We start from the raw sequence: 16,906 nt of genomic DNA on the forward strand, positions 1-16,906 counted from the left end.
TCTTCTGTTCTTATGAAAATAATGCATTGCATCCATAATATCACAATTGCTTTTGGATTTCTCCTGTGAATTCCCCCCTACCTTGTAATGATTTATTGAGCTCCATGAACAATTTTTGTGTCATATAGTCCTTCTATTGACATATTTATGCAAATGATAAATCCGATATATACTTTTATTCTACTCTATGTCAGTGGTTCTTTTTCTTTTTAAAATATTTTAAACAATTGTATAATATTTAGAGTGAAAATAGAAAGATCATTCACACATATAACATGAGAGAAAGGTAATTGGTTTTTATTAGTAATAGGAGGATTTTCTTTTGAATTGGTTCTTTGTTTAAATGAGAACAAGGTTTATATAAAACTAGATGATATATTTTCTTAGAAAATAGTTGAAAAGTTTCATAGTTCCAAAAGTTACATAGTTCCATGTTCTATTGCCAGAAACAAGATTTTATTTTTTATCGCATGTGATCAGTAGTGCTGACCAGAAAAATTTGCTAAAGGGTTTTTCACAGTGACTGTGTTGGCGGGTAATCATATTTGCTTAATATTTTCTTGGAAATTCTCTGTGTGGCCGTCTTAGGTGAACATTTCTTCTCAGCATCCTGTTATGCTTTGCAAGGCCATCATGACATCACAGAACTGTAGCAACCATGCACAGAAATTTCACACATGCATACTGTAGGATCATTGCCTATATGCTATACATATCTGTGAAGTCATGACACGATCAGTACTCTAGCCAAATTTCCATTCCGCATGTGTTTAAAAAAATAAATAAATAAAAAATAATTAGTGATGCCACTGTATATATAACACCAATCCTGGTGCCCTGACAGTCAACACCTCATGGATAATTTGCATGCATAATTAGCCATATACCCAGCTACCATCTCCAAATAAGCCTTAAAGGAGCCCTCTTCCTCCCCCTCTTCAAATCAGAATGAGACTCTGTACAATAGCAATAATAGCAAAAGATGTATTACTTTTACAAGGCATGTATTTCTTCTTGATGGAAGAAAAAATTACAAAAGAAAATCTTTCAGCTGTGCTCGAAGCCATGAGTTCAACCACTGGAATAAGCCAGTGCCACTCTGCCACTTTGTGGCATGGTCAGTGTGCGCTTCATGATGGAACTCGGCACAATGATCTATGTTTTATTTACATACTGCTAGTCTGTGGCCATTTGTTGTATTTTGTTTATGGTATTCATTCATCAAAACTAGTTCAGTTCCTCCTTCCTAATTGACTTTAATGTATTACCAGGAGTTTGACAAAGTTCCCAAACATTTCCATGATTTCACGAAAATCACTTCAGAACACATGTACTGTGTCAGCATGCCTGTGTCGATCAAACACAGGAAGCTCTGCAGTTTACTTGTGACTTTATGGTGTAGGAAGATACATAAATAAATCAAGGTAAATAACATTCGATCTGGCTTTTATATAAGTAACATATAAATGTTTTTATATAAAGACCATCACAAAACATAACCACAAACTGGACTTTCCACAATACGTTGGCGAGCTCTGGAAGCTGTGCTGTTTCATTGAAGGACAGGTGTGGGGCAGACTGACTAGCAGGCATCCAAACTGTGACATCTTTCACCTTTACGCCTGGTGCAGCTCCGTTGTTCTTATATGTAAATGAAGGGCTTCTGTTCCTTCTCCAATGTAGAACTCTCGTCCTCATCTGAGTTCACCTCTGCTATAGCACGTCTTTATTTGAAAACAGCAGTGTCAGATCAGGGGGAGTGTGAACGTGACTAAGAGAATAAAACTGAATAAAAAAAAAAAAACACCAACTTTTACAAGTACCATACATTTACACTGGCTGTTACTGACTCAAATCAAATGTATGTTTGTATTTTATAATAGTAACAATAACAGCAGCTCACTACTCAAAACGTTTATTTTGTGACTAGTTTTGTGTAGTGCAAACTACACTAACCCACTAATTTCTTTTTCTTAGGTTATAGTCTTGAATAAAAGTGCACTTGTTATGTTATATTTGTAGCTGTGAAAGTGCTTATTTGATATTTGGACTTCAGTCTTCATACATTATACACCTCATGTCAAAATTTTGTCATTAGTACTAAAACATGAAAAAAGTTTGTCTTTTATGTATGTGTTCAACATTTCTTGCATTTCCTGTCATCCTACACTTACATAGATCGTTGTAGAGATAGAACACACATGAAATGCATGTGTTCCAAATAATGATATATTATTTACCCTATACAGCTCCAGCTACCTCACTCCCAGATAATCAAGGCTTGAGCTGGGAAAGCTTTTTGCTTTTTCTGCAGTGGTGGGGGGGATGGGATAGCAGGCTGCTTGCTGCTTATTGACACATTTACAACACAAAAGACACTGATGGAGAAGTGTGAACGGATTTAACGTGGGCTGGGATTCCGAGTTTTTTCATAGACTTTGGTAATTCTAGTGTTAATAATTAACTACATGATTATATATCAAAAGGCAGACTCAGCAAATATTGTGAAGGAGATAACTGAGGTGTTCACTTGAATGTGTATTACTTGTGAAATCATAACATATCTAGGCCTTCTTCTACTTCCAAACTGAAGCAAGCATTGTGTAACAGTCTCACTTTCAAGAAATTACTTCTTAGTGTTTATGTATTGTAGACAAATGGACTGACTGATAAGGGCATATTTGTAAGTGTTACAGCAGTTCATGTTAAAACTGAAATTGCCTTGTAGAGAATGTGGCTCTGTTTTATGAACTAAGCTGTGTGCAATACAGTTGTACCTGATCTCTCTGGAAAATTTAATATTAAACAATAGGCCTTATGTCAGTTGAAAAAATCTTATTTACTGCATTTCTTTCAGCAAGTGTCCTGTAATCTACATTAGTGAAATTGAGAGAATGCTTTCAGGTCATTTCAGGGATATCATGTTTGAGTTGCTAAGGTCAGAGACCTTACAAAGCCTGTTATTGAATATTTCATATTACTTTTGTCTCTCTCTTCAGCTTCTTTAATTGCAGCACAACCTCCCTTGCTTTTCATTGCCATTGTTCCTTTCTTACACATCTGTGTTACAGTCAGGATTGATATTTATACACACTCATATAAGGAACAAAATCAGATTTGAGGCAAAAATCAGAATAAAGTCGCTTTTAATTGCAATTTTTCAAGCAGTGTCTCTAAGAAAAATAAAGAAATTCTTAACATTTTTAGGAAGAAAAATACCATTTATGATCTAATTTGAAAACTATAACATACATACAAAGGAAATAAATAGTATCATCTCCAGACAGAAGAGCAGCTTCAGCGACAGACTGCTGTCACTGTCCTGCTCCACTGACAGATTGAGGAGATCGTTCCTCCCCCAAACTATGCGACTCTTCAATTCCACCCGGGGAGGGGGGGGGGGGGGGGGGGGGGGGGTAAATGTTAACATTTAACATTATACAAAGTTATTGTCTTTTTTTCACCTGCATTATTATCATTCTTTAATTTAATATTATTTATTGTATCAGTATGCTGCTGCTGGAAAATGTGAATTTCCCATTGGGATTAATAAAGTATCTATCTATCTATCTATCTATCTATCTATCTATCTATCTATCTATCTATCTATCTATCTATCTATCTATCTATCTATCTATCTATCTATCTATCTATCTATTTAGATGGACAAGAGACTGACTGAAGAAATTCTAATATACAGCAAATAAAATGTTACATTTTTCAGGTTGATTCTGCATATGTGTTGTATTGTACTTAACATTTACTATATATGCTGTTTCCTTTGCTTATTTATAATGTTATCATTAGTAGTTCTAATGTCTGAGTTGTCTTACTATAATATGAAGGGCATGGCACTTTTTGTGCTGCCTGAAATTTAACCAAACAATCTAAACTCTGTAATTTTCTTGAGAGAAGTATTGTATAATTAAAAATGTTTCCTGTTAAATTTAATTGAACCAATTAATATGTTTTATGTGATTTCTGTTTACTGAATGAAAACCAGTGAGTCTTGAACATAGTTAACAAATCAAAGTCAAAATGTTGCTACATCATAATTAAAGTACTTTCTTAGCTGTGATCTTGAGATCAAAGCAGTGCTTGAAATAAGACATCATTGCTTGCGCTTGAAAAGGCAAAGGTGATTTCTCAGGAATAATTCCAGTTAATATTTTAAAGACCTTTCTTTAAAAGGTCACATTAAATCCATAATAGCCTTTTTCCACAGCTGTCTTGTTTTATCACAGTGTTAATGCTTCCTTAAACTAAGTATCTCTTTTTTATTTGTATAATCTTTTGATAATTTAAGGTTTAGATAATTATGAATCATCTGAAAAAATGAGGCTAACCAGATGTATGGCAGGTGTTGCAAAAATGTTAACCCAAGTTAAAATACCATTAATAAATAGAAACTAAAGTTTACTAAATTAGGACTTCTTTGTATTCTTTTTATTCTGTAAAATGAAGGCTATATTTTCTGCTTAGCTTTTAAACCACACGTTTTTGTCACTCATGTTTCTGAAACAGTGGAATTTTTGGCTTGAATTATCTTGTGGGCCATTTCAGAATTATTCTTTCTGTGTGCAGACTTCTTTAGCATTAAAATTAACTTACCTAACTGATAATATCTGTAAATGCTGATGATTAATGAAATGTGCAAGTTCACACAATGTTCACATCACACACACAAAAAAAAGCCCAAACAATGGGATTCTGGTGTCTGTTCTGCCTCAGATGGCCTCAGATCACTGTGAAACCTACTGACATCTTCATAATATGACAATTTAGCAATATCGATTAGAACATTAAGACAACTGAAAGCCTTGCAACCACTTGCTATCTAGGAAAATATATTTATTGAAACAGCAACACCTCAAGCTTAGAACTGAATGGCTTTAACATAAAAAAGAACAAGTCAAAGCGACACAGTAAGAATAAGTACAGCAGTGTTTCACAACCTTTCTGGTATCTTGACCCACCAATTGTCCCCTTGTAGAGTCGACTGGCCGTGATTGTCAGAGCGCTTCCCGCCCCACTGGGTGAGTTGAGCACAGACATCAGAGTGGGTGGGTTTGAGCATGACCCAGTACATACTGTATATGAGGGTGTATATATATATATATATATATATATATATATATATATATATATATATATATATATATATATATATATATATACACAGTCATATGAAAAAGTTTGGGAACCCCTCTCAGCCTGCATAAGAATTTACTCTACTTTCAACAAAAAATATAACAGTGGTATGTCTTTCATTTCCTAGGAACATCTAAGTACTGGGGTGTTTTCCGAACAAAGATTTTTAGTAAAGCAGTATTTAGTTGTGTGAAATTAAATCAAATGTGAAAAACTGGCTGTGCAAAAATTTGGGTACCCTTGTAATTTTGCTGATTTGAACACATGAAACTGCTCAATACTGATTACTTGCAACACCAAATTGGTTGGATTAGCTCGTTAAGCCTTGAACTTCATAGATAGGTGTGTCCAATCATGAGAAAAGGTATTTAAGATGGTCAATTGCAAGTTGTGCTTCCCTTTGACTCTCCTTTGAAGAGTGACAGCATGGGATCCTCAAACCAACCCTCAAAATATCTGAAAACAAAGATTGTTCAGTATCATGGTTTAGGGGAGGGCTACAAAATGCTGTCTCAAGAGGTTTAAACTGTCAGTTTCAACTGTAAGGAATGTAATCAGGAAATGGAAAGCCACAGGCACAGTTGCTGTTAAACCCAGGTCTGGCAAGCCAAGAAAAATACAGGAGCGGCTGCGCAGGATTGTGAGAATGGTTACAGACAACCTACAGATTACCTCAAAAGACCTGCAAGAACATCTTGCTGCAGATGGTGTATCTGTACATCGTTCTACAAGTCAGCGCAATTTGCACAAAGAATATCTGTATGGCAGGGTGACGAGAAAGAAGCCCTTTTTGCACTTATGCCACAAACAGAGTCGCTTGTTGTATGCAAATTGAGACAAAATTTGAGTTATTTAGTCATAACAAAAAGCGCAAGGGGAACACCGCATTCCAAGAAAAACGCCTGCTATCTACTGTCAAATTTGGTGGAGGTTCCATCATGCTGTGGGGCTGTGTGGCTAGTTCAGGGACTAGGGCCCTTGTTAAAGTCGATCGTCGGATGAATTCAACCCAGTATCAACAAATTCTTCAGGATAATGTTCAAGCATCAGTCACAAAGTTGACGTTACGCAGGGGTTGGATATTCCAACAAGACAATGACCCAAAACACAGTTCGAAATCTACAAAGGCATTCATGCAGAGGGAGAAGTACAATGTTCTGGAATGGCCGTCACAGCCCCCTGACTTGAATATCATCGAAAATCTATGGGATGATTTGAAGCAGGCTGTCCTGTCCATGCTTGGCAGCCATCAAATTTAACGGAACTGGGAAGATTTTGTATGGAAGAATAGTCAAAAATACCTCCATCCAGCCTCCTATAGCCTCATCAAAGGCTATAGGAGGCATCTAGAGGCTGTTATATTTGCAAAAGGAGGCTCAACTAAGTATTGATGTAATATCTCTGTTGGGATGCCCAAATTTGCCTGTCTAATTTTGTTATGATGCATATTGCATATTTTCTGTTAATCCAATAAACGAAATGTCACTGTTTAAATACTACTGTTTCCATAAGGCATGTCATTTATTAAAAGGAAGTTGCTACTTTGAAAGCTCAGCCAATGATAAACAAAAATCCAAAGAATTAAGAGGGGTTCCCAAACTTTTTCATATGCCTGTATATACACACATAGGCATGCAAAAGATTGTGCACCCTTGCTTATAGTATCTGTGAATAGTGAAGTGAGCAAAAGATGAACTGATCACCAAAAGGCATAAAGTTAAAGATGACACAGTTCTTTAATATTTTAAGCAAAGTTACATTTTTATTTCCATTATTCACAGGTACAAGATATTAAAAAAATGAAACGCGTCTGAAGCAAAAGTTTTGGCACCTGACATGGTCAGTTCTTAGTAACACCTCCCTTGGCAAGTATCACAGCATTTTGTAGCCAGCTAAGAGTCTTTCGGTTCTTACTTGAGAGTATTTTCACCCATTCATCCTTGCAAAAATGCTTCTAATTCCGTAAGATTCTTGGGCCATCTTTTCCTGGAATTCAGCACCATATTTTCTCCAAACATACCTTTCAACATTGTGGCCAAAAAAAATCTATTTTGATTTCATCAGTCCACAGGACTTGTTTCCAAAATGCATCAGGCTTGTTTAGATGTTCATTTGCAAACTGCAGGCAGTGATGTTTTTGGCTAGGACGCATTGAAGGTTTTCTTCTGCTGAATCTACCATGAAGGACATGTTTGTTCAGGTGTTGCTGCACAGTAGAACACCTGAAGGTGTTTTGCAGTCAAATGGGAATTTTATTTGCTTTTCTAGCAATCCAACAAGCAGTTCTCCACTATTCCTGCAAACTGCCATTTCTTAATAACATAACAAACTAAGTAAACAGCTACCAGAAAATGCTTTGCTATCTTCTTGTTGCCTTCTCCTGCTTTGTGGGGATCAATTATTTTATATTTAGGAGTGCTAGGCAGCTGCTTAGAGGAGTCCATGGCTGCTAATTGTTGCTGACAAGGTGTGAGGAATCTGAGAATCAGTGAATTTATTCAGCTTTGAAGTTTTCACCTGGGGTTTCCTAACAATGACTATGAACAAGCAATAGCACTAACGAGCTAATAAAAGGTCTAAGACCTTGGTAGAAGTTAACTGAGACCCCAAATCCATTGGGGAACCCAAATGTTTGTATGGTGCTCCTTTCCTTTTTTCAGTGTACAGTTGTACAAAACTAAAACAATACACTAATGTTGCATAAAATGCTGGAAAGAAATGTGTCATCTTTAACTGTATGCCAGAATAAAGGAGTGCGGTCCCTTTTATTGCGGACCTGGGAGTATTTCCGGTGCCAGGACTGCTGCCCATTGGAAGTGCTTCTGGGTCGTATGTAATGTCCAATATAACAGAGAGCACATCTCTCTGCAGCACCCTCTTGCAGCACCCACGGACCTTACCAGGGCTGTTCTGCCAGACTAAATCTCCCAGCATGCCCTACCGGGTATTGAAATCCATGGCCGCTGTCATTGAGCAGCCTGGGGAATAAAGAGTCTCCAGTGACATCTTCTTCAAGTGGGCTGTCCATCCTTCCTTTCTGGCCATCACTTCTGGGTCTGGAACATTACTCTCTCCTAGGCCGGGATGCTTGTTCGCCCACTTGGAGCCTCCCATCTGGGTAAGGAACCATCCCCTCTTCTGGTCGGGATGCCCATCCAAGGCATGTGGCATTTACTATATATATATGTGTGTATGTGTATAAAAAATGTGACAAAAAGATCAAAGAGATTATTACTGGTGACAAAATAACAGTAAATTACCATTCAATGTAAGGAACAATACATAGTAATTATTTATTGACTGACTGATGATATGACTTATTTTCCTTTTAATAATTCCTTTTTAACTATTTATGATAAGTAAGCGCAAGTTTTGTTTGTAGCTTTCAATTAAAATCATTTAACATACAATAAGGCAATGTAACATAATTTGTAATGGTCAAGTGTGGTCATGTTCAATTTGTTTTTACTTAATTAAATTTTTAAAAATCCAGTTGTTTATTGGCACTATGCACTGTATTTCAGATTAGTCACAATTACATTCTGAAACATCTTTTTCACCAGCATAGGAAGCATTGTGTTACTAAATAGAAATAGCAAATAATAGAACTGGCCAAAATTAAATTACATTTTTTTTTTGTTTTTGCTTGCTTTTGCTTCTAGAAATTCTTAATGCAAATGATAATATTGATTAAAGAGAAGAGCTGATATAATTAGCATCCTAAAACAAGTGTATCTGCTTTATATAATTGGCATGATTAAGTATTTTAAGACATTTAATTTATACCTTTTATATAAAAGTATAACAAAAATGTAAGGTAGTTGCACAACACAGGTTACTATACAGTTGTGTTTTAATAATGTTTTCTTTAGAGATCACTTTAATCTAATTAAGGTGTTGATTTTTTTTATTTTTTTTTAATAATAAAATGTAGATATTTCAAAAGAGCACCATCTATTTATTTGCTTCATTTGCATTGAAACAGCTGCCAAAGATTTTGGGATTTACTCTAAAGGTTAAAAGGGGGTGTAGCGGGCGGGCTGAAAGAAAATTTTCAAAAGGGTGATGAATGAAGGCTGTTAACATTATGAAAGGGCTACTTTGAAAAGGAAATGATTTTTAGTTATAGTAGCATTAAATGTAATTACCAGTTCATAATAATAACAATTCCTACACTGTCAGAAGCAGCAGCTACCCTGGTTTGGTCTTTGTTCCAGATAATTATATTTGTTAATGACTATGAAAGACCTAAAGAGGCAATGAATTGTGAAGTTACATTAAGACCTAACATGAAGTCAGTTATTCTCAACTTTTCTATTAATTTTGTACCTTTAATTGCATATTTTATATTTTGGGTTATAGCTGAATTATGATTAATTACTTTTTTGTATAAGTTCTTAAAATAGTACAGTCTAAGTTTTTTTTTTAAATAATGGTTGCAGTAGCTAATTTTTATATTATACTATTTATTTAAGTTTGTGTCTTACGTATTTTTATCTCTTTCCACTAAACATGATGGAGTACAACTAGATAGTGGTGGTGGTTTTGGTATTATTTTTATTATTATTATTGTTAGTAGTAGTAGTAGGAATAGTAGTAGTAGTGTTGTCACATGAATGGAGTACAGTAAAATTTTTGCTTTCAGGTCTGTTCAGCATGCAATGTGCTTCTGGAGCCATTATAAACCATGGTATATTCCAGAGCTATGCATCTTTTCTTTTAAAATAAACTGTTTGAAATGGGTTGTTGCTGATACAACATGTGTCTGCAAACAATAACAGTTCTCGGTAAGCTTCGTCCCTTTTTATGTGCACTCTAGTTTTCCATATCATTCTTAACTTATAGTCAATTTGCATAAGTAAACATCTTAGAAATTTAAAATAGTTTAGCACAATTTAGAAGGTTAAAATATTGCTAAAACATAGATATATTTTAAACTCTGTGGTTAATTCTGTTTAATGGCCAGAATATATGTGAAGGGGCAGTCAGCTCTGTTTATAAGCACATCCTTGGAAATAATTATGACTTGCATATAGATGGCAATGGCAGTTAAATTTAAATTCCTGTTGATAATCTTTAGTAATAGTAATGCCTAATACCAAAGCACAGTTTCAGTCAAGATAATGCAGTGCAGGGGATGGACCAAGATAAAACAGCCAGACAGTCCCATTCTGGCAGTAAGAGAGTACAACTCTTCTTCCAGGTCCTTATAAATAGTGTCCCAGATATCAGAAGTTTCAGGGCATGTGAGTAAGATGGAGAGGGAGAGAGGGATAGGAGATGAAATGTATGGCTCTTAGGAATAAAGCTGAAGTCTGATTGACCTTTCAACCAAGGAACCAAAGAAATGGTAAACCAGGCAAGAGTTAACTACACCTGGCCATCTGATAGTACCAGAATGCTTGCATATGGGAATAATTGCATTCTGTTGCATAAAAAAGAGAAAACAAATATTTTGTGTTTGGTGTGAAAGTATCCTAATTTCAGGAAAAGGAGAGAGAAAGAAAGGAGGTGATTAAGAAACAGGGGTGCGGAAATCCAACGCCTGACTCGTCCGACACGGGTAAATTGACCATCGGACAAGCGTGTTTTTCTGGTTTCTGTTGTCTGCGGACAAGTGGAATTTTCTGGAGAAAAAGAATTATATGTGCTGTGCAGGGCACATTTTTACCACTACTTTCAAATTTTAAACATTTGGGTACGTACTTCGTGCGGAAACAGTCTACTTAGACATGTTCTTCATGTCTGAAATTGGTCTTCACTATTGTTTACAAAATGATGGCTGATTTTTTAAAGGGGAAGCACTCTTACGGGCTTACATAAGTATTCTACCCTACTATTTACACGCTTGGAGATGCGGTCATTTTTTTTCATGCTGACATTACGATGTAATCTGATGATTTTTCATTATAATCGATAACTTTTATATATTATTGATAAAATTCATTGTTTCAACATAAAAATGCGGTCATTTTACTTACAATGCAAATGTTTTCACCACATAACAAAGCTTGTTAGGCAGTTAATCTTTCCTGAAATTTGCAATTTCGCGTAGGTTGTGATGTATTGATGAGTTAAGAAACTTATTGCGTGACAACATCAATTTTGATTAGCTGTCTATAGATCGTTTTTGATGAGAGAATTTTTCATATAACACAAGTTGGTTTTGTGCTGTCAGTTTATTAAAAATAAAGAAGAAAACATTCAAACGTTTTCCAAATGTTATGAAATATCTATAAAAATCTTCACTTAGACGCGATTATTTTTTCCCGACAACATCGGTAATATTTACTTCTTTGGAAATGCACCATCTTGTGGAATTTCGAATACGTCATTAGGAATTACTGTCTGGTGGTTTCAGAGATTTTTGTGAAGACAGAGATGTTCATGATCTCCTGGAAAGCATGGTTCAGTATATACTTACCAGATTCTCTGACCTTGATAAGCCTCCTGTGTCAGATATGAGGGTGTTTGATTTCAGAATCTGGCCACACACTCTGTCTGAACTGAGCACTTATGGAAACTATGAAATCAAGAACTTGTGTCAGCAGTATAGTGATTTGTTGACTGATGAGGAAGTTAAACATGTACCATCTGAATGGCAAGCACTTAAAGTGCAGATATCAGTGCAACAGCAGTACCATCCACTTGCTATCTATACCTCAGTTCTGCAGAGGAAGGAAGAGTCTCTGAAGAATGTTAGTGTGCTGATCTCACTGTTTCTTACAGTTTCTCCTTCCACAGCTTCTTGTGAGAGATTATTCTCCAATATGAATTTAGTAAAGAGTTCTCTAAGAACCCGCCTTACTCAGGAAAACCTTTAAAACCAGATGTGCATTGTTGTTGATGGCAAACCTTTAGAAGAGTTTGACCCACTACCAGCTGTGGCTGTCATCTGGCAACAGGCACATCACTCATAAAAAACCTGAAAAGTCAACAGCATCTACTTCTGCAGGACGATCAGTCCAGGAACCATGCAGTTCAGCTCAAGCAGAAATGAACAGCATTCAGCCCATGCTGTCTGAGATGGTAAAGATTCTTGGGGGAGAAGATGTTGTAAGACAAAAGCTGAAGAACATGGCAGAAAATGAATCAGGACAGTGTTCTGTTATGTAACTGTAATATGTGAAACAGAACTAGTGTAGCTATAATGAAGGCATTGTTTATTAGTGAGTTTAAATGATAAGGGAATCTTTTATATAATGTTCTAGAGCAAGGTGGCAAAATCCTACTCCATGAAAGAACTTTCTTCAGTTTTAAAATGGAAGGCAGTTTTGGTATCAATAAAAGAGATCAGAAAAAATAAACTATTTTTCACTTTTGTTATTTGTTTATGGGCAAGTGAATTTAACTGGCGGACAAGTGGATTTTCTAAGTTTACTTGTCTGTGGACAAGTAGAAAAAAAAATTGATTTCCACACCCCCGAGAAAGGCAATCTACTCAAGTAAAACCCAAAAAAGCTTTTTCCTTTGATGTTTTGGTATTCTCTCTTTCACCCTTGCCCACATTTTAAATAGGAAAATAAACATACATATCTTGAGAAACACTTCTTCTCTTCGTATTACAGTATGTGGAGAATTGCAGGAGATATAAACAAATAACAGAAGTACTTGTTATAATTTTATTTTCATCCCTATGCTAATTTGCAACTTTATCCTAATATTTTGTTTTCTGCCTTAAAATAAAATTGTAAACATTACATTTTAAACAAGACTTTCACATGAGGTTAATCAACCCTGGACACACCCATCTCTACTTACAAAGGACCAAATGAAGAGTCCTCAATCAACCTATGTTTGGAACATGTAACCTAGAACCAAGTAGAAACCAACATCTATAGTACATGGAAAAAAATGTTGAAACTTCACACAGACTGTAATTTAGTTGATAAAGTTTGCATATACAATATGTATATATATGTGTGTGTGTGTATACGTATATATACTGTACATACACAATCTATTAAAATGCACTTAATAGTGAATGTTATTACCTAATAATGCAGTCACATAATAAATTAGACACATTATATATCAACTTTTCAACTTCAAATTTATATAAATCACAAGTTTTTAACCATTTTACTAGGTTTTGATACTACTGAAAGAATTGATGTGGTTGACATTAGGATAGAAATTTAAATCAATGCTTCATATTATTGTTTAAATGTATTCAGGTTTTATCCTGTTGAATACTGAAACAATTATTTAGTGAAATGTTGCTCTGGTATCATAATAGATTAATCCACCAGCCTTATTATTATTTATTCAGATAAAAGGTAGTCGATGATATGTTTACATAATCTCTTCCATTACATGCCATAATACTATTTCATATATTCTTAGAATCAGCTCTGCTACTGTAGACCTTCAAACGCATACTGTAGCTTGTAAAGAAAATTAATGGCATTCTTGCAAATAATAATATGGTTTTAATAATTACATGGCATTGAAATTCAGTGTAGTTTCATATTGTGGTCTTTACCTTTCAGTTCTTACTTAACACTGTCTAAAGGCCTGGGTATCAAGTACGTGGGCTACTGACCTCGTCAGTAAGGGAGATGACAGGATGCATTAGGAATGTTTTTTATTTTATTTCCACATTCAGCTTTAGTGCAGAGTGATGCAGTAGTGGAAAGTGTTATTAACCTACAGGTCTTCAGCACATTTCATTCTGGGATAGAATACCTGTTGTGTAACATTGGTCTGTTTTTTCCTTGCTTGTTTGAGATTCTTGAATTCCAAAACAATATTATCATTATGTGCAGGTAGCACTTTGTAATGGTACTTTGTATCTAAGGCTGGTTATTTAAAGTCTGGATCTTTGTGACCCTGAGTTACAGTGAGTGGTTCTTGAAAATAAGTGAATGAAGAGTCAGATATTTGTTTAAAACTGAAGAACTATCAATTGTTTTCATGACAGTTTTTCTTGAAGCCTACTCCAGCTGCAAAAGTATAAAGGAAGGTACTACTCCCACCTGGAGGCCACTGAATCTCAAAAAGTAAATAATACAAAATAAGTGACAAGTACTGGAAAAGAGTGAAGTTACACACACACAATATATATATATATATATATATATATATATATATATATATATATAAAATTATTATTATCATGTGTTTTTTTTTATACTACAAACCAATAATACAAAAAAGTGTGTAGCTATTACATACACATCCAGTACCATATTCATATACTATCTTTAAAAATTTTATTTCATAAAATTTTCATTTAAAGGTTTAAAATTTCATGTCAATACATAGCACTGGTGTTCATTTTCTTGATTTTACATACTGACATAGGTGCGATGAATGGGAGGAAAGGGGTTGAGGAAGGGTGTTTTTGGCAGTCCTGATGCAATGCTAGAGAAAACTTGCAAAGGTAAAAATTATGCTCTCTCTTTTTTTGTCATTTCATGTTTCCACAAGAAGATCGAATTGAATGTCATATCACATAAGCACTAAATAAGTTATATCTGAGCGGCACTAAAACCAAAAAAAGTCTGTAGTACCGCTGTATCTAAGTCACTGGTCTGCCAGGTGGCTTATAGTGCTGACTGTCCTAATATAATGACACAATTCTGCGAAACAGAAGTGTAATGATTATTCCTACCAATTATTCCAGTTTGCAGTTTCTTTGGTAATTTATGCAAAGAATGCAGTACAGTCATCCAAGTAATGCACGGTGTCAGTTCTGAAGTGATATAGCAACTACGGAGATCTCTTTTAGCATGCCAGGAACAAAGGTATAGGTAGAGCAGTGTTTTCCAACCATTTTTCTAGGGTGGCATATTTTTATAACCCAAAAAATCCCAAGACGCACCACAGTTGTACCATCCACAGAACCATTAAATGTGCTAAACTGTCCGAAGGGGCGGAACAGGAGGGTGGCAAAAAGAGCAGCTTGGAGATTGCTATTCGGAGACACAGCACTTGTGTAGAGTATAATTTTCAATTGCTGATGGTGATGAACAATTGAGGATAGTATTTTGTACAGTGGCCCTGAAGTGGAATGTACAAAAACAAATTAAATCATAAAAAAACATATCAGAAAACACAAAACCAAATTGGAAGCACAAAGCTTAAATCAGAAAACGCAAAAACAAGTTGAATACGTAAAAGCAAATGAGAAAATGCAAAAACAAATTAAACACATAAAACAAGAGAGAAAAACACAAAAAAATCAGAAACAACAAATGCAAATGGAGCAGCATGTAAACAAAACAACAACTGTGCAAATAAATTGAGAAGCATGAAAAGAAAAAAAGCAGTGCATAATCCAAATCAAAACAGAAAAAACAGTGGAAACTAAACGTACATCATAATTCAACCTGGCTTTTCAATGAGTGGTGTGGTGGAAGTGAGAACTCTGAAAGGTAAAAGAGATCTCTTATCTTTTTTTTATGAGTTTTTATATACTTTAGAAGAAACATTTGCATAACTTTCAGCAGTGGCGTAGCTAGTTTACTGAAGGCCCCTCTGCAGCGCCCTAAGGTGGGCCCCTCCTGTCTAATATAACTGTTAGTAATTTATTCACAACTAGATCCTAGGGGCTGGCTGGGCAGTGGTGTCTCTCTGAATGAAATATGTAATAAAAATAAATAAAATAAAAAGGTTCTATATTTTTACTGCAACTGTCATGCAATGTGATTCCTTCTCTTCATTAGTGCCACCCCCTTGAAAACTATCACTTTATGGGGCCATGCAAACCTGTATTAATACTTGTGTGCACATTAAAATGTTTTTTTTTTGTACAATGTACAATTCTCATGACAGTGGAATAGGTTATTCTTAGCCAGTCTACTGCAGTAATTGCAGTGGAAAATGTGGTTAACAGCCACTCATGCATGGGAAATAAATACCATTGAATACTGTGAAACCGGTATAATTTTGAAAAATACCATGATATAGAATTTTGATCATACCACCCAGCACTAGTCAGCAATAACATGTAAACTGTGCAAACGTCACTGGCAGTAGATGACTGTGCACAGTGACCTAGCAGCAACAGTTCAGCTACTTTGAAAACAGTCGACTTGGTTGACAGGATCGATTTAAAACATGCACGAAATGACAACAATTGAGCGGAAAATGCCGGTGACATGTCGGTGCTATAATGTTTAACAAGAAGATCAGCAGCAGCATTTGATTTGTTGTCAGCCATCGAGGTCAAAGAAGTCAAAAACAAGACATTGAAGGTTGAAGCCACTGCATCTAGACTGTGAAACCGTTGTTTTAGTTAAGTTATCAAAAATTAAAAAAAAAAAAAAAAAAATCTATACAGCCCCAAGTGGACCCCTCAAGCTCGTAGGCCCATGTGCTTTGCACAATCCATTGCTACGCCATTGACTTTGAGCACTGTCAGCCAAAGCAGAGGCAGGGATTTCACCAGTAAATGGGTTTGTATCCAGCAGAAATGTGACATGTCTACTGCAAGCAAAGCAGAACAAATCTGCCTCGATATCAGATACAGTTTGATCTAAAATCAGCCAACTAACAAAATTGAGTTAAAAAAAAAAAATCAAGTGCTGCATGTGTCACAGACTATTGCTTTTTGGTTGGCTGTGTCCTGCAACACTCTGGTGTCATATAAATAGTTACTTGCCATCACGCACTCAGCATTACATTATGGTTTTCTAACAGTCAGTACAGGACTGACAAAATTGTGTGTGTAATACTTTAAATGGGTCACCGGCAGGTATGCAAAAGTTATATATCCAATTATTAAAAAATATCTAAATAGACAAGAGAC

The 16,906-nt window shown here is 35.4% G+C and overlaps 1 protein-coding gene and 1 long non-coding RNA gene across 7 annotated transcripts in view; one reads left to right on the forward strand and one right to left on the reverse strand.

The window, feature by feature from the left end:
* Positions 1-16,906, forward strand: part of diaph2 (diaphanous-related formin 2) — a 1,308,662-nt gene that overhangs the window by 159,027 nt on the left and 1,132,729 nt on the right. The window lies entirely within an intron of this gene.
* LOC127529946 (uncharacterized) lies at positions 11,338-12,579 on the reverse strand. The gene is made up of 2 exons (XR_007936547.1): positions 12,099-12,579; positions 11,338-11,442 (listed from the first exon to the last, which is right to left on the reverse strand). It is a non-coding gene; the product is annotated as an uncharacterized LOC127529946 (long non-coding RNA).

This window comes from Erpetoichthys calabaricus, chromosome 12 (assembly GCF_900747795.2).
Source record: "Erpetoichthys calabaricus chromosome 12, fErpCal1.3, whole genome shotgun sequence".
Classification (NCBI taxonomy): Eukaryota; Metazoa; Chordata; class Cladistia; order Polypteriformes; family Polypteridae; genus Erpetoichthys; species Erpetoichthys calabaricus.